Genomic DNA, 19,882 nt, shown 5'->3' with positions numbered 1-19,882 from the left:
TACTTAAATGTATATGTTTTGGTCCCCGTTTGCAGCTGCATTCAGAATTGTGTACTGCTTTCATTCATTTACTTGATTTATGCTGTTATTATGACAAAACAAAAACTAACTTAGAAATATATTCAATAAGAAAACAATTAAAAATAATTTCCCAATTCGTTATGTTTGATGAAGACAAATTTTGTATATTTAGGGAGTTACCTTTTTTAGGGTCAGTTCACACCAGATGCAGTTCCGTTCAGTTCCGTGTGCTTTTTTTCTGCACAAAATGCATGCACAGTGTTTTCCATGTAATCCAATGGCTCTAGTTGGCTTTAGTTCACACCATGCAGTCAGTTTCCGGTCAGTTTCTGGTGCAGAAACTGACCAGAAACTGACTGCATGGTGCGAACTAGAGTCAACTAGAGCAATTGGAATACATGGAAAACACTGTGCATACATTTTTAGTGCAGAAAAAATGTGCACAAAACAGTACGGAACTGCGTCTGGTGTGAACTGGCCCTTAATTGTAACATTTACCTGAGGGTAATACTGTAATTGATGTGTCTTTCTGGATTTTACATTTTTTTTTTAACTTCATATGCTCTTAAGAATGGCTTATTTTTATCTGTATTCTTTGTCCTTTTTTGGATTTTGTCTCTTCTCTGTGTTTAGCTTTTAGGAGTTTTATGTAATCATGCCAAGATTGCTTACTGACTACATTCTGAAAGGTTAAAGGTTACTAGCGCCCAGAAGCGATTCAGTTCGCATGCGCCGCGCTTTATAAGTTTTTCATTCATTCATTCATTCAAAGGGGTTGTAAAGGAATTTATTTTTTTCATAATAAGCATCCTTTACCTGCAGACATTTCTCTTTTCACTTCCTCATTATTCATTTTTGCTCAGAAGTTGCTCTATTCCTTCTCTGTTCTGTTCACGTCCTGCTTGTCTGATTTTACTGACCACCGTGACAGGAGGGTTTACTGCGGTGGTCAGTAACATGCTCACCCCTTCCTGGGAACTACATCTGTGCGGCAGGACGCTCTATACGTGTTAGAGACCTCAAGGAGGTGTGAATTACTGGGCGTGCCACAATTCATACTGGGAAATGTAGTTCTTAAATCCACGGTTTAGTTGTCGGAAATTCCATAAGAGTTGGCCACAAGCTAAGAAGAGTGTAACATATTTACCTACAGTCAGCAGATCAGGGAATCCATATAGTTTATTTATTCCTTTTCCTAGATCCTTTGTATATGACTGTTGAAGATCATTTGTTATGTTTATTTCATTCAGCTTAAAAGTTTGTGATTTTTTTATTTACTTTTTACTGTATAAGGCACACGTTAACAGGCAAACTGCTACAAGGCACAGTTACTCTTACAAGCCACCAAAGGATCTCTTCACTTTCCTTGTCAAAGTATTTTATTGAATGAATATTATAATCCAAGTACAAATCTTGTGTTATACATGTTGTAATAAGTTATCCAACTTACAACAGGTTTGAAAAAAAAAAACTTCATGGTCCACTATATATGTACAGATAAGTAAATTATATAAACTCAACAGAAAATAGAAAAGTAAATAAATCATTACTTCAAGATATTCATGACCTAAAGCTATGTGGTGTGTACTGCCTTTGTACTCTGCAGTGTGCACCTAAAGCTACGTGGTGTGTGTACTGCCTGTGTCCTCTGCAGTGTGCAACTAAAGGTACGTAGTGTGTACTGCCTGTGTCCTCTGCAGTGTGCACCTAAAGCTACGTGGTGTGTACCGCCTGTATCCTCTGCAGTGTGCACCTAAAGGTACGTGGTGTGTACTGCCTGTGTCCTCTGCAGTGTGCACCTAAAGCTACGTGGTGTGTACTGCCTGTGTCCTCTGCAGTGTGCACCTAAAGTTATGTGGTGTGTACTGCCCGTGTCCTCTGCAGTGTGCACCTAAAGCTACGTGGTATGTACTGCCCGTGTCCTCTGCAGTGTGCACCTAAAGCTACGTGGTGCGTGTACTGCCTGTGTCCTCTGCAGTGTGCACCTAAAGCTACGTGGTGTGTACTGCCTGTGTCCTCTGCAGTGTGCACCTAAAGCTACATGGTGTGTACTGCCTGTGTCCTCTGCAGTGTGCACCTAAAGCTACGTGGTGTGCGTACTGCCCGTGTCCTCTGCAGTGTGCACCTAAAGCTATGTGGTGTGTACTGCCTGTGTCCTCTGCAGTGTCCACCTAAAGGTACGTGGTGTGTACTGCCTTTGTCCTCTGCAGTGTGCACCTAAAGCTACGTGGTGTGTCTACTGTCTGTGTCTGTGCTATTTTTCTCAATGATTTTCATCCATATTGCAGGGACCAGACATTACATTAAAGCCGCAAGCAGTTTTAAATTACTTTTTTCTTATAGTAATCTAATTTTGTGCAGGGACAGTTCTAAACACCTGCCACTTCACAGGCATACTATAGACACCCAGCAGGTACGATATTTAAAGGAATTTTTCATTTTTTTTTCACTTTAAGCATCATTAAAATCACCGCTCCAGAAAAAAATACATTTTTTAAAACTTTTTTTCCATTGATACATGTTCCCTAGGGCAAGACCCGGGTTCTCAAAGACGTTTTACGACAATAACTTGCATAGTAGGCTTTAAAATGAGCACTTTTGAATTCGAACGTTTGAGTCCCATAGACGTCAATGGTGTTCTAAATGTTCGCGCGAACGGGCGGTCCGTTCGAAGGTTCTGGTGCAAACCGAACGGTGGGGTGTTCGGCTCATCCCTAGTGCACAACAACAAAAAATATTTTTTTCTGTTTTGTTTTGTCTCTTTCCGTAGATTCGTAAAGATTCGTAATTTCGTAAGACGCAAGTTTTCCTATTCGGACCCGTTCGTGTTTTCGTAACAGTTTTATTTTCGTTGATTCGAAATTCGTAATTTTGTTAGATAATCATTTTAATTTTTTTGGTACACTATTCGTAATTTTGTGATTTTTACTTATGTGAGATTGCCTTTTCCGTTGATTCGTAACATTGTTCTGTTTTCGTTGATTCGTGTCTATTACCGTGCTTCGAATGGATTCGTAATGTTGTACTTTCGTAAATACATCGCGGCGCGGTCATTCGCAATCTCGTATTTTAGTTTCATTTTCAACACGCGGCTAATCCATATTGTCCAATGTGACTCAGCACAAAAGAGATAAGCTGATTGGCTAAGATATTAAGTAGGATACATCACCCACTAACTACACTGCCCATTGCCCATTCGAAAGAATGATACGAGTACACAAATTTACTAACAGACAAAGAAACGGATTTACAAAACACACAAATGAAAATACGAACATACGAATGAAAATACGAATATACGAAATTACGAACAGACAAAGGATTTAAAATATGGAATGCAAATTATTCGTTATAGATGTCATTTTCGTTCTTTTGCTGTTTCGTGTTTCGTATTTTAGTAAGTTTGTCCAATCGCAAGTTCGTACTTACGCTTGTTCGTTATTTTGCTTATTCGTAATTCCGTAATTTTCGTATTTTAGTACTTTCAGCTATTTGAATGTTCGAATTGATCCGAATGTACGAATACTAACAAATTCGTACGAAAATCCATTTGTTACTAACTGAATCGCACATGTCTACTGTGGACGAGTGCAGGGTGCAGCAAGATGGCCGTGATGGAACGTCACTTCCGTTACAAAATCTGACGGGTTGCCTAATCTGATAAAACACCGGCAGGAATCTGCAGGTTCTCACCGGTGACTGCCTATATGAATGTAACTCTACAGTTCAAGATTTGCTTTGCCCACAGGCTGACTATTCAGATGATGGAGTGCACAATACCACTATGCCATGGTCTTTTCCTAGTAAAACATATTATCTGTTTGGCAGTATGAACTGTGATATTTACAGCACAGAAGGTATATGCACTTTCTATTTTTAAGCTGCCCAGCAATACCGCTGCTGCACAATCTAGAAGCTATAGTTCTTTTCAGTTATTTATTTTCTTCTTTTTAATCAAGGGGGAAGGGGGAGGGGAAGAGCAAAACTGTAAGGGACATTTAATGTATCTCCCTATGTATAAATCCTTGTAAGTGTAATTGCTGGTAGAACAGTTGTATGCCATTTAACACGGAGAACAGCTGACCTTTTCTAGGTTAGTGAAAATGAAAACTGCCAGATTACATAGGCCAAGTGTTGCATTCTTCTTTTCGTTTCTATGGTGATTGATCTGATAAATGATAAAATAATTGAGTGCAGGGCAATGCTATATTAAGCTTCTCCCTGCTTACAAAAACAACCAAGAAGCTAGTAAATTGTTCAGCTCTGCCATTTTAAATGTTGTAATGTAAATTTAAAAATAATGTCTTATTTCAGAATTTGGTTTATAACATTTTTGACACATTTTAAATGTTTTATTTACAATATCATAAAGTTTGCCTTAGGCCCCTTGCACACAAACAAAATAATTTACTGATGCTTATATGCAGGCTCTCGCTGGCAAAAGATGGCAGAAAGATTTTGAGTAAAAAACCCAAGTTATAATCCACAGAGACCTTGCGTATGCATGCCTAAATTTCAAATTCCCCCTTTTATAAATGCTAGTGCTGCAATTTATACATTTTTTTTTACGTTTTTTTTTTATTATAGAGCTTTATGCATTTGTGGGCATTGTCCCATAGACAACAATGTACATATGTTCAGATCCATAAAAAAACATTGCTACAAATGTGGTGTGTAAGATGTCTTTGGGCCTTTGTCGAGGGCTTTCGGCTGCAAGTGCAACATGCTTTCGACATCAGTTTGAAATTCTTCAGGGATCATTCTAGTGCTGTTGCAATTGTCATTTAGTTGACCGCTTTATGACTTGCATATACCTGCCTCAGGTTACATTCACACTGAGGCACTTTACAGGAGCTATAGTGCTAAAAATAGCACCTGTAAAGTGCCCCTCCTGGCACTCCACTGTCACTCCAGTGTGAAAGCCCGAGGGCTTTCACACTGGAGCGGTGCGCTGGCAGGACGGTAAAAAAAAGTCCTGCTAGCCGCATCTTTGAGGCACTTTAGTCCTGGCATTGTATATCTACTCTCTTGTGAGTGGATGCTACTATGTTGGGAAAACAGTAAATGAGTTTTGGAGACGCATTTACCGACACGTCTTAGTATACACAACAGAGATCCAACTCTACCTATTCGTCAACATATGGCTCTTGTTCATGCAGACTCACTCCCTAAGGCCCAATTTCTTGCATTGGATCGCATCTATCCAAACCAAAGAGAAGGTGACTACAACAAACGTTTTCTGCAATGTGAATTAGGGTGGATTTTTTACTTACAGGCGACCTCACCACCTGGGCAAAATGAGGCATTTAACCTTAAGCCCTATTTTCCAGGCTTTACATCAGGAAGATGTGAACTTAATCTATAGATTGTTTTCACAATTTTTATCCTTGACATTATTCTTTGAGTATTCAGTCGGCATCTCCTTGATCCCTATTTTTCCACATATATTTCCCCTTTCTCCCCTCCTGACCCCTCTCTGGTTTCAGCCAATAACCAATTTTTTTTGCCACTGCATTTTTTTGTTTGACATTTTATACATTTATTTTCAATTATTATCATCTTGTCTTTGCATGTCATCTTTTTTTATTATGTTATGTCTGTCATGTATCCCCATTGCCATTCATGCTGTGGTTTTTGGCATCTACCAACTATCATTGGCTGTGGTTACAGTGCTGTTCACCAGATGTCCCTGGCATGCGGCAGTTTGTGGAGCTTTTTTATGCACCACCCGGCGGGTAGGCTCCATCCATCTGGGCAGCACACGCCAACGTTCGCTGTTGGGTGTCCCCATGGCCCACTTTTGGGGAGGAGCTCCTCCTGTACCCTGCTCACACTGCCTTCGCTGTTGTGGCCAGGGGGATTTCTCACCGGCAATGTGTGACGTCATCGCTCTCTGATCAGCATGGCTAGCACTCCTCCCACTGGGGCTTGGCTCCCCCTGTGTGAATATTATAAAGACATCTCAGTATCACTCTGAGCGTTGCTGTACAATTTTCACGTAGCGCAATCTTGACCCATGCACTGTATACGTAGCGCAATCCTGACCCATGCACTGTATACGTAGCGCACCCGGCCCTTTGAGGGTAACCATACTGCTGATGCGGCCCCCGATGAATTTGGGTTTGCCACCCCTGTTCTACATATTTTGGTAAAAGAAATCGCCATAAGCGTATATTGATTGGGTTGCGCAAAAGTTATAGCGTCCACAAATTATGAGAAAGATTTATGGCTTTTTTTTTATTAGTAATTGCGGTGATTTGCAATTTTTAGTGGGAGTGCGACATTGCAGCGGACAGATCGGACACTTTTGACACTTTTTGGCACCATTGAAATTTATGCAGCGATCAGAGCTAAAAATAGCCACTGATTACTGATTACTGATCACTGGCAAGGAAGGGGATACCACTAGGGGCGATCAAGGGGTTAAGTGTGTTCCCTGGGAGGTGTGTCTATCTGTTTGGGGGCTGGGCGGACTGGAGGAGGAGAGAGATCGCTGTTCCTAATCACTAGGAACAGACAATCTTTCTCTCTCCTCCCCTGACAGAATGGGGATCTGTTTTTTTACACTGACAGATCCCAGTTCTGCCTGTTTCTGGAGCAATCGTGGGTGTCCCGGACTTGCTGGTTTGCTCCCCCGCTGGTAAATGGGCACGAAGGTGCCCACAAATCGCTGTGTAAGCGCCCGACGTACAATGACCGTGATTTGCACAGGGGAGCCAACCTGTCGCAGTACAACTGTGGCAGGTGGTCTGTAACTATTTAAAGAGATAATATGGTGGACAAAACACAATACTTTTAGGATTGTCCAGGATATTCAATTATATACTGTATGTCCAGTTCTTGGTAAGGTGTTAGTCCTCTTTTAAAACAAAATAAATTCCCAGAAATGGAAGAGTATTGAAAGGCTTTTATGAGCTGGAACTCAATCGAATTGTAACTCGCTGAGTGTGCATTTATTTATTCACACAGACTAATGCAAACTTGTCAGGTTGTCAAAAGTCTCACTGTTTTACTTTCCCAACTGCTAATTACAACTTAGCTGTTTTGTAACAATCCTAGAGAACATTGTGCTAACTTCTCAGAACACAAGAACAGGGAACTTGTATTGTAAGGATTAGTAATGATGTGCCATCTATCAGCTGAACAAAAATCTGTCTGAATCATATATTTTACAAAAGATAATGCTTCCTTTTCTGAAAATGATGCCTACGTTTCAGATTCATTGTTTCCTTAACCCAATCATACCATGATTATTTATACCTTATTTTTCAATTAAGCTTTTTTCACGGCTTTATCCCCACATCTCAGTGTGAACAAGGGCTAAGGCGCCTTTCTCACTTGTGCAACGTGTCCTGCGACTTGGGAGTGCAAAGTCGCATGACAAGTCGTTCCCATGATTTCCAATGATAACTATTCATATATGTGCGATTTCAAGTCGTGCCGACTTCAAAGTAATCCCTGTACTACTTTGGTCTGACTTTCAGACTAGGCGTGATCTTAGACATCGCATTGCGATCTGTGAACCGCACTGCGATCTGTGAACCGATCTGGGGGTGTCATTAACAATGTATTGTCACCCGCACCCACAGCGGTTCACAGAAGGCAGTGTATAATGCCGCGTTTAGCCCTTTTTTGCTGCATTTGCGTATAGGAGCGTTTTTAATTATATATTTTTTTCAAATAGTTACAAATGTATGTCCATTAAAAACACCTGTAAATGAAACACAGCTAAACAAGCCGTTACAGGCGTTTGGCCTTTCAAATACCTCTGAACATCCATCCTGAATGGATTTTTTTGCTTTCCAAAAAATGCTTCTAAACTCAACTGCATAGAAACAACTATAAACGACCCTGGGGTAGATTCAGAAAGCAATTACGCCTGCATATCCATAGATACGCAGCGTAATTGCTAAGTAGCCCCGGTGTATCTACTTTCTGTATTCAGAAAGCTAGATACGCCGACTGTAGCCTCAGATACAACTGGCATAAGTCTCTTATGCCGTCGTATCTTAGGGTGCATTCTGACCCTGGCCGCTAGGTGGCGCACCTGTAGTTGTCAGCGTAGAGTATGCAAATTGCATACTTACGCCGATTCACAAACGTATGCACGGCCGGCGCTCGTTTTTTACGTTGTTTGCGTACGTAGTTTTCGCCGTAAGGCTGCTCCTGCTATTAGTAGGCGCAGCCAATGGTAAGTATGGACGTCGTTCCCGCGTCGCGATTTTCAAGATTTGCGTTGTTTGCGTAACTCGTTTGTGAATGGCGCTGGACGCCATTTACGTTCACGTCGAAGCCAATGACGTCCTTGCGACGTCATTTACCGCAATGCACGTCGGGAAATTTTCCCGACGGAGCATGCGCAGTACGTTCGGTGCGGGAACGCGCCTAATTTAAATGATCCACGCCCCCTACGGGATCATTTAAATTACGCGCGCTTACGCCGGCCCCTTTTACGAAATGCCGCCGCAAATTCCAGAGCAAATGCTTTGTGAATGCAGCGTAGCTCCAGTAATTTACGGAGGCGTAGTGTAAAAACAATACGCTGCGCCGCCGTATCAGTGCGTGCCCCTACCTGAATCTGGGCCCCTGTGTACATGTACAGAGGAGAGTTCAGGGGCAGCTGAAAAAACACCCAACTTCTCCATTTACCAGCAGCAGTGTACATGAAGCCTTTTGTTTTATATGATATGATATTTTGTTCTGTATGATATGTAAAAAAAACATTTAAGTAAAACTGCTTAACGATTTTGATGCAATTTTGTAAAATTTAACTGGAGTTGAACAAAACAGCAAATAGTGAGGTCTTGTAAAACAGATTTTTTTTAAATACATGATGGGAAATGCCAAATGAATAGCAAAAAGAAAAAAAAAATCTGAAAAAATAATTTGTGTGGGCAGCATAAAACTTTAGCGCTAAAGTGTTACTAAACCCAATACCCTGCCTTCACTATATCTGGTCTCCCACAGTACACAGAACATGTAATGCAATTATTTTAGTAAATATAAACTGCTAAATAAGTTTTATCATCAGCAGTTAGAGCAGTCTTGTGACTTCTATCAGTGTCCAGCCAAGCACTGGTTAAAGCTTGTAGGAGGAGTTTTCTGAGCGTCCTATGAGACTGCAAGATTTCAAACCCTCTGTCTGGACAGTGCTGATCACATACACTCTTCCAAGGAAAAAAAAACTCTATAGAAATACACACCAAACTGAGCATGTGCAGCCTGACACCATAAACTCTGTGTTATCAGGAAATGATCAGGGAACAGTGGAAGAAGGGAGGGGGGGATCAGAGAAGCCAGGATCAACTAGTTTTTTTACACAATGATGGATTAACCCTTCATGTTCCACAGTTAATCAGACTGATTTGACTGTTGTGGGTTTAGTAGCACTTTAATGTAAATATATTGGGCCAGAGTCAGGTAGCTTGGCGTATCGTTGAGCGGGCGTAGCGCATCTCATATGCGCTACGCCGACGTAACTCTGAGAGGCAAGAGCAGTATTCACAAAGCACTTGCTCCCTAAGTTACGGCGGCGTAGCGTAAATGGGCCGGCGTAAGCCCGCCTAATTCAAATTTGCAAGGTAGTGGGCGTTTTGTATTTAAATTAATCGTGACCCCATGTAAATGAATGGCCAAACGAACGGCGCATGCTCAGAATCACGTTGCAGATACTCCCTAAGAAACGACGGCTCAATGCGTACGACATGAACGTAACCTACGCCCAGCCCCATTCACGTACGACGTACGCAAACGATGTAAAATCCGACGGCTGTTCCGACGTCCATACCCTAACATGACTTACCCCTGCTTTATGAGGGATAACTATACGCCGGACGTACGCCTTACGTAAACGGCGTAGCCTACTGCGATGGGCGCAAGTCCGTTTGTGAATCGACGTATCTAGGTCATTTACATATTCAACGCGTAAATCAATGGAAGCGCCCCTAGCGGCCAGCGTAAATATGCACCCAAGATACGACGGCGTAGGAGACTTACATCGGTCGGATGGAGACAGAATTTGGGCCTATCTTATTACAAGAATACGGCGCATAGATACGACGGCGCATCCTAGAACTTACGCGGCATATCAACAGGTACGTTGGCGTAAGTTCTCTCTTAATCTGGCCCATAGTCTTTACCTGGGGACCTGGGATTCCTAAAATTAGCAGTATGTGTCTCATAACGGGCAACTTATATAGATCATGTGACAGCATACTGGTGGATAGGCTGAATTGTGTGGTTTATACATTTTTAATGTAAGGATGTAATTTATGCTGTGCTTACATAGATTATTGTAAAAATATTTGCCAGCACACCATGGAACAACGTAAATAGCGTCCAAATGGATTATTTATTGCATGATCACAACACAAAGAGAGCCACGCAGGGCCCCTTCATCAGGCATGCCATGTCTGATGAAGGGGCCCTGCGTGGCTCTGAAATGTTGCACTCTCTTTGTGTTGTGAACATGCAAATAATCATCCGTTTGGACGCTATTTACGTCGTTACATGGTGTGCTGGTAAATATTTTTACTGTAACGTGCACCAGTATCCAGCTGGTTGTTGCTACGAGCACCCAAACCCAAGAGCGTATCCAGGAATGTGTGCGATGGGAATATGAAGTATTACATAGATTATTGATCACAGCAGTGAAAGCTTCCTGATCATAAATTTTTGCACGCACAGCTGTATTTATCATCATGTGACACAGGACAAAACCTAATAGGTCACAACTGTATTACATAAAATAATTACACATTATGCTCAGTGCATTGGGGCTATGGCCTCATACACACGACCGAGTTTCTCGGCAAAAACCGAGGAAACCGGTCGGGTGTAAATTTTTCAACGAGGAAACTGTCGAGGATGTCAACGAGCCAAAAAGAGAGCATGTTCTCTTTTTCCTCAACGGGAATGGAGAAAATTGGCTCGTCGAGTTCATCGGCAGCCTAACAAGGTACTGGACGAGCAAAACGATGTGTTTCGCCCGTCGAGATCCTCGGTCGTGTGTACAAGGCCTATGCCTGTGCAAAATAAAGTATATGAAATGGCCATAGGTGTGCGCACAGGGTGTGACGGGTGTGCCTGGGCACACTCTAATCACCCTGTGCCTGTTAGTGTAGCGGATTGATGGCTGTATCCTGAGATCTCCATCTTTGGCACTGAGGGTAATGAAATACTAGGAGGAGAGGTGTCTGTGCGGTTGGCTGTCATCTCTTTCCTCCCCGTTGGCACCCCACTACTATCACAGTATCCTCCCACTGCCCGCTGGGCTGCTGTGAAAGTCTACATCCAAGGAGTGTGTTGCCTGGGCTGCCTGTGAAACAATTTCACATTCAGCAGATAGTGAGGCTTGCAAGAGTCGCTCAGTGTTTGTGAAACTGGTAAGTAATGTAACTGCTTGCAGGGAGAAAGACAAACTGTCATAACTCAGTGGCGATGTCAAGGGTGGGTGGGACTGAACAGCTATCAAACACCAGCCAATGGAATGGGGTCTGGGTGGGGCACTATGTTTATGTGGCTCCTCCCTTTTCTTAAGCAGCACAATCATTGGCTGGAGTTCGATAGCTGCTTGGCCCCGCCCACCCCTTACATTGCCACTGCGTTTTGACAGCTAGTCTTTCTCACTGCAAGCAGTTATATTCCCTGACAGTTTCACACACAATAAGCGTTTTTTGCAAGCCTCACTATCTGCTGCATCTGAAACTCCCCCTTTCCCCTGTCACTGTCCATGAGTGCTGCCAATCAGTGCCATATTAGTGCCAAACAGTGCCTCCTCATCAGTGTCCATCAGTGCCAATCAGTTCTGCCTATCATTGCCCGCCCATCAGTGCCCAACAATGTTGCCAATCAGTGCCCAACAGTGCTTCCATCCAGTGATGCCTATACGTGCTGCCAATTAGTTCCAATCAGTGCTGCCTATCAGTGTCAATCAGTGCTGCCAATCAGTGCCACCTATCACTGTCAATAAATGCCCATCAGTCCCATCTATTAATGCCCATCGGGGCTGCCTATTAGTGCAAATCAGTGCTGCTAATTAGTGCCAATTATTGCTGCATATCAGTTCCATCAATCAGTGCCAATAAGTGCTGCCTATCAGTGCCTAACAGTGTCTCCTATCAGTGCCACCTATCAGTGCCAATCAGCGCCGCCAATCAGTGCCACCAAACAGTGCCGATCAGTGCCACCTATCAGTACCAATCAATGCAAGTTTGGGGTGGAGGAACTTGAGTGGCCTGCACAGATTCCTGATCTCAACCTGATAGAACACCTTTGAGATGAATTAGAGCGGGGATTGGTTCTTGTCCACATCAGTGCCTGACAAATGCGCTTCTGGTCAAACATTCCCATAGACACACTCCCAAACCTTGTGGACAGCCTTCCCTGAAGAGTTGAAGCTGTTATATCTGCAAAGGGTGGGCCAACTCAATATTGAACCCAACGGACTAAGACTGGCATGCCATTAAAGTTCATGTGTGCGTAAAGGCAGACGTCCCAATACTTTTAACAATATAGTGTGTGTGTGTGTGTGTGTGTGTGTGTGTGTGTGTGTGTATATGTATATATATATATATATAATGTGTGTGTGTGTGTTTGAGCTTTGGGGTGTACACCCTAATGCAACAGGCTGCACACGCCTATGGTAACAGATTTTTTTTTTAAGTAAAAGGAAGGTTAAACCCTTTGTGAAGTTGAACTCTTTCACTGTCAGTGCCATATTTTTTTTAAATGCATCCTATTGAAAATCTACTCCATAACTTAAAGCGGAGCTCCACCCTAAAGTGGAACTCACGCTGATCGGCACCCGCCCCCCCTCCGGTGTCACATTTGACACCTTTCAGGGGGGTGCAGATACCTAAAGACAGGTATTTGCACCCACTTCCGGCCACACGCTACGGGCAAAAGACGGGTTTTTCTGACTTCCTGTCTGTCTCCCGTTGTGTGCTGGGAACACTCGGCTCCCAGCACACAGCGTGTGAGCCAATCGGCGGGCTCAGCGTGACTTGCGCATGCGCCGTAGGGAACCGGGTAGTGAAGCCGGAGCGCTTCACTTCCTGGTTCCCTCACTGAGGATGGCGGGGGGAGCAGCAGAGAGACGAGTGATCGCTCGTCCTCTGCTGCTGACGGCGCTGGACTCCAGGACAGGTAAGTGTCCTAATATTAAAAGTCAGCAGCTGCAGTATTTGTACCTGCTGGCTTTTAATATTTTTTTATACTGGCACATCCGCTTTAAATACCTAGTGCCACCATTTTAACATTTTAGGCCTGAGAGAACCCCTATAACTAAAAATATTTTTTGAAAAAAGAGACCCTGGAAAATACAATGGTGGTAGTTTTTTTTTTTTGTCACACGATAGTAGCAGACATACCATATTTGCCGGTGTATAAGGCGACCGGGCGTATAAGACGACCCCCTAATTTGAATTTTTTTTACGATTTTTTGCCTGTACTCACCGTATAAGACGACTCCCCTTCCGAGGCTTCCGACGCTTCATATTTCTTCCTTCTGAAGCCATATTCTTCTTCATTCCTTCTGGAGCTGGAGCCATATTCTTCTTCCTTTTTGCTGGATCTGGAGCCAATCACGACGAGCGATGTATTCTATTAATGAATACAAAGCCTCCTTGGATTGGCAGAGGCTGTAACATCATCAGCCCACTCCTCTCTGACTCTCAAAGCCAATCCGAGTAGGCTACTGTATGTAGCCTGCTCGGATTGGCAGAGGTTGTTACTCCAATCTGAGCAGGCTCTGTTTTCATTTGAATACATCGCTCACTGGGATTGGCTAAGCGGTATATACTGTATGTAGCCGAAGCTACATACAGTATTACCGCACATCCAGCAGGCATCCAAGCAGCTGACCCAGCGTATAAGACGACCCCTGCTTTTTGGCCATTTTTTTTAAGCGTAAAAGGTAGCCTTATACGCCAGCAAATACAGTATTTATGACTCCATGTCGTTTCTATAAGAAATACATTAAAGTTACATTTAGCACACACAAACACAATCTTTTATTCAATTATTGTTTGCCTGAAGTTAACAGAACTTGTCAAGTCTTTAAACTGTGCATGCCTGTGAAATTGTGACAAACTTCAGTACTCAAAATTGTTCATAGGCAACACTATGGCAAGCTATCAGTTTAGAGTTATACACGAATGAAGGCCTTAAAATTATTGCTCTCACTCGGTGAGCAGATAACCTAGAAGTAATGAAAGGCTTGACTCTTCTTGGTCCATGCACTGAAGGGGAGACTAATAAAAGGATGGCTGATTTTCCTCCATGCTATTTGCTGACCCCATAAGCACACAAGGGTGACAGCAGAGTACCATACATAGCAGGGGTAGTTAGATGTTGGTGTGTGGAAGTGACTTTTCAACTGCCTGAATCACTTCCAACAGAAAGTCAGCTTGACAGATGTAAACACACTTCTATATCACCCGGGAGTGTGTTTAACAGCCTGTGTTGCTGCAGAGGTTTACCTTATATCAGTGACAGCAAAAGAGTTATTTGCTGTTTGTGTCCCTGTTTGGGAAATTCATCTTCCTATTTGTTTTGGTACAATATATATATATATATATATATATATATATATATATATATATATATATATATATATAAATATTCTGCGCTTACCCAAACTATGTGTAACAAAATAAATGAAGTGTGATATGAACGGTGCTGCTACTTATGTAAGTCTGAATACACGACTAACTGCACATATATAAAATATAAGTGCCAAACCTTATTGTCATATATATATATATATATATATATATATATATATATATATATATATATATATATATATATATATATATATACAGTATATATAAATTACATTAATTATCAAATAATAAAAGTGAAAAATTCAAGGTAAAAATCTATCTAAGCTTATCCAGTCCATAGTGAAAAAAGAAAAGAAAATAGAGTCCAACAATTTGTGCTCAGTTGGTGACAAGTGATTCACATAAGAGTGCTTCAGCAAAGTGAATTCCCAACATAAGCATACGCCTCTTACCAGAAGGATTGGATCTCAGATTATAGAGATCAAACTTGCTCCTACAGGTTCCAGCCACCAGAGGTTTTTCACTCATCAGCTCCTTAAAGGATGATCCCTTTGTGTTTACTTCACTTATTACAATATGTCTTGTGTGTCCACTGGATCCATATAAAGCATGCCACTGTAGATTCTATCACATATGGAGGGTAATAGAAGAAAGAGGCTTCATGGTTCAGTACAATAAAAAAACATTTATTTAAAAGTATCGTTGCACTTACATGATTTTTTTTAGTGATTGTAAAGTCTATTTTTTTTGTTGTAGGAAAACAACAAACATGTATACTTACCTGCTCTGTGCAGTAGTTTTGCATGGAGCAGCCCAGATCCTCCTCCTCTCGGTTCCCTCTTCCCTGGTCCCTCCCTCCTGTCGAGTGCCCCAACAGCAAACAGCTGTCACACTGTGTGTCAATTCAGACATTGATCCGTGGTTTGGCCCCATCCCCTCTCTCTCCTTAATAGCTAACTGGCTTTGATTGAAAGCAGTGGGAGACAATGTCTCAGCCAATCAGGGGGGAGAGTCCCAGTCTACCGAGGCACTGGTGCACATCACTGGATAGAGATGGGGCTCAGACAAGTGCTAGGGGAGCTGCTGCACACAGAATGTTTTTTTTTATCTTAATGCATAGAATGCATTAAGATAAAAAAACTTCTGCCTTTACAAACACTTTAAAGGAGCTGATGAGTGAAAAACCTCTGGTGGCTGGAACCTGTAGGAGTGAGTTTGATCTCTATGTTCTGAGAACCAATCCTTCTGGTAAGAGGCATGTGTTTATGTGAGGAAGGCACTTTGCTGAAGCATCCTTTTTTATTTCACACTTCACCAGCTGTGTTGTTGGACTTTTTTTTTTTCACTGTGGACTGGATAAGCTTAGACTGATTTTGATTTAGAATTGTTCACTTTTGTTGTTTGTTAATAAATGTAATTTATGGATATATGACAATACAGTGGCGCACTTATATTTTATATTTGTTTTGGTAACCATTGTCACTGAGACAGAAGCATTTTTGAATTGTCATCAGAGCAATAGGTAAGGGAACAACTGCCAATGGGGTACCTATTCTTATACCAACTCTCTTATTCCCCGTACACACGATCGGAAATTCTGACAGCAAAATACTGATGTGAGCTTTTGAACGGAAATTCCGACCGTGTGTATGCTCCATCGGACCTTTGCTGTCGGAATTTCCACCAACAAAAGATTGAGAGCTGGTTCTCAAATTTTCAGATGGAAAAAAAATTCCTATTGGAAAATCCGTTTGTCTGTAGCAATTCCGATGTGCAAAATTCCGACACATGCTCGGAAACAATTTGACCCATGCTCGGAAGCATTGAACTTAATTTTCTCAGTTCGTCGTAGTGTTGTACGTCACCGCGTTCTTGACGGTCGAAAGTTCAGAGAACTTTTGTGTGACCGTGTGTATGCAAGCCAAGCTTGAGTAGAATTCCGTCGGAAAAAACATCCAAGGTTTTTCCGACGGAAAAATTGGTCGTGTGTACGTGGCATAAGAGGGTAATTATGTTCACTTTGGAGATATCTCTTGTTTCCTATTGTGTTTGCAGGATAAGTGAAAATAACTCTCTCCAGCTGGACAAAGACTAAAATGAAAAGAAAAACATTTCGGCTTTACATGAACTTTATTAGGTTGCCACATTTTGGTTTGCAATTTGTGTTGTTTTTTGGTTATTAATCTGTCTTCTCTTTTTGATTCCTGTGTTCCTTGTCCTGCACCATATCTTTCTCTGCCCTATGCATGTGTTACAGTTCTAGCTTCACAATGTTTGCCTTCACACCAGTTTGATTACCAACTACACTTGTGCCTATCTAACTTGTTCAGTACAGTAAAACCTTGGTTTGAGAGCGTTTTGCAAGACAAGCAACATTTTTAAATAAATTTTGACTTGATATACAAGCGACGTCTTGATATAAGAGTAGAGTCATGTCACAGCTGAGTATAAAATAGAAGAGAGGCGCCTCTAAGTGTAGCAATATGGTTACATTTAATGAAGTTACAACATTTAGACACTGACATGGTTGAAGATCAAAAGAGGCACAACTAAGTATGCAGGGATCCAGGGTAAAACTGTCCAAATAGACCATCCTCTGCACCACCATTGATGTTGTCCCTTCCATGAGCGGTTCAAGCCTCGCTTTCAGATTGCTCTACTGCAGGGTAGTCTTCCCGGTCACAATTGCAGACTGACATCGGTGAAAGCCTACGGTGAGGAGGACGGTCTATGTGGTTCGCTTTACCCCGGATCTCTACATACTTAGTTGTGTCTCTTGTAATCATCAACCATGTGAGTTGCTAAATGTTGTACCTTCATTAAATGTAACCATATTGCTACACTTAGAGGCGCCTCTCTTCTCTTTTATACTCTGTAGCTCCTGGATTTTGCTTTTGATCCCCTAGGGGAGGCTGCCATTTGTGGATGGACATTTTATGGTAACACAACCTAAACTGAAGGACTTATAAATAAATGGTTGTGGAACAAATCATTTGAGTTTCCATTATTTCCTATGGGAAAGTTTGCTCTGATATACAAGTGCTTTGGATTACAAGCATGCTTCCGAAACAAATTATGCTCGCAATAGAAGGTTTTACAGTACTTTGCTCTTCTGTCTGCAGATCAGCAGCTATAAAACTGAGCATCATAATATGGGATAATCACACAGCTTACTACAGCTTATTACACATATTAATTACAAAATGTTGCTTGTGTCATTGCCTACAAGAAATTGTGGTTGTTAAACTGCAGTGGAATATGATTAAAGCCCAGCTTCTGATAAAACTGTGTGTCCCCATTGAGCAGATTATCTCACTCTTCACCTGGACAGGAAGTGAGTGAAAATCTTCCCAGTAGGTTATGACCCTTTGCAGCTGAAATTTCCAATCTGTCTGATACACTTTAAAGATATAGAACATCAGAAAAAAAATCCACTAAATGGGCACACAGCCACCATATACCACTTAAGGACCAGCCATTGCAGTTATACTGCGGCAGGTTGGCTCCCCTGGGTGAAACGCTGTCATGATACATCGGCTGCTTTAATAGCTCTAGGGGGCGCGCACCTGCGGTGAAATGCCGGAGCCTATGCATGTGGCCGACGGTCACGATACCCGCCTGCCACCTGCGATTGCTCCTGACAGAGACAGAATGGAAATCTTTCAATGTAAACAGACATATCTCCGTTCTGTCAGGAGAGGAGAGACAGATCTGATGCTCTTAGTGATTAGGAACAGCGATTGGTCTCCTCCTCCAGGCAGCACCATCCCCCCACAGTTAGAATACACATGAGGGAACACATTTAACCCCTTGATCGCCCCCTAGTGTTAACCCCTTCCCTGCCAGTGACATTATACAGTAATCAGTGGCTATTTTTAGCTCTGATCGCTGTATAAATGTCAATGGTTCCAAAAAAGTGTCAAAAGTGTCCGATCTGTCCGCTGCCAATGTTGAAGTCCCGCTAAAAATCACTGATCACCGCCATTACTAGTAAAAAAATAATAATAATAAAAATGCCATAAATCTATCCCTTATTTTGAAGACGCTATAACTTTTGCACCAATCAATCAATATACACATATTTCGATTTTTTTTTTTACCAAAAATATGTAGAAGAATATATATCTACCTAAACTGATGAAGAAATTTGTTTTAATTACATTTTTTATATCTATTTTATATCTATTATAGCAAAACGTGAAAAATATATATTTTTTCAAAATTTACGTTTTTTTTTTGTTTATAGTGCAAAAAAATGCAGAGGTAATCAAATACCACCAAAAGAAAGCTCTATTTGTGCGAAAAAAAAAGATGTCAATATTGTTTGGGTACAGCGTTGCACGTGCAATTGTGAGCTAAAGTGCCATTTTGCAAAAAATGGTCAGGTTATTAAGGGGGTAAATCCTTCCGGTCTTTAATTGTTTAAACAAAGGTTCTGTACCGTTTCTCACATTTTGTAAAGCTAAAAAGGGTGCTCATTAAAAAGGTTTTAAGCACATGACTTTTAAACCAAACTCCCTTTTATTAGATTTCACTATGCACTGCAAGCAAAGTAAATACATGAAACACAATTTTTTTAAATGTATTACTTACTTGTTCGATTTCCAATTAAATTAAACAAAAAAAGTGAAAAATAAACAATTAAAGGGACTACTGTTGTCTATTCATAAAAAGGTCGGACAAAAACAATAAATGGAAATAGATTATGTGTTATCTATGAATGAGCAATGACAGGCTCATTTAAACATATAGTAAGTAACATATATATAAGAACAGCAAAGCATGTGCCTTAAGTTTTTATATATTTTCGGCATAACTGCATCACAGAAAATCTCAGTTTTTCAAAAATAAAGCACTCATGATCACTAATTTGAAACTTGTAAAAACAAAAGTAAATGGTCTATTTAAACACTCATAACTGCATAAAAAAACACAAGAAAGCCTGACGTCAATTTCTTAGTGGGACCTCACTTCCGTAGCCAAATGTGATGGGTCGCCGAATGTGACTAAATACATGCAATGAGCTGTGATGGGGGTTTTGTGAGAAGCTGGGCAGGAGATATGAAACAATGGCTGCTATAGCTGCGTAAGTCACCCAAAGGGGAACCAGCCTGAGACGAGGGAGGCATAATTGGTAAGTGAAACTTTTGCACACAAACAAAATCCCTGTCTTCCCCACCACCTTTTGCACCCCCTCCTGCCTCCATCTCTCCATTCTCTCTCCCCTTCTCACTTCATCCCCCACCTACCCCCCCCCCACTCTCTCTCCTCTTTTGCTCCACCCTCTCTCTCAT

The 19,882-nt window shown here is 41.6% G+C and overlaps 1 protein-coding gene across 2 annotated transcripts in view; it reads right to left on the bottom strand.

Annotated features, from left to right (window-relative positions):
- TENM1 (teneurin transmembrane protein 1) overlaps positions 1-19,882 on the bottom strand; it is a 493,379-nt gene that overhangs the window by 270,677 nt on the left and 202,820 nt on the right. The window lies entirely within an intron of this gene.

Source organism: Rana temporaria, chromosome 9 (assembly GCF_905171775.1).
Source record: "Rana temporaria chromosome 9, aRanTem1.1, whole genome shotgun sequence".
Classification (NCBI taxonomy): Eukaryota; Metazoa; Chordata; class Amphibia; order Anura; family Ranidae; genus Rana; species Rana temporaria.
The sequence above is the reverse complement of the archived record's forward strand: the minus strand, read 5'-3'. Positions and strand labels throughout refer to the sequence as shown.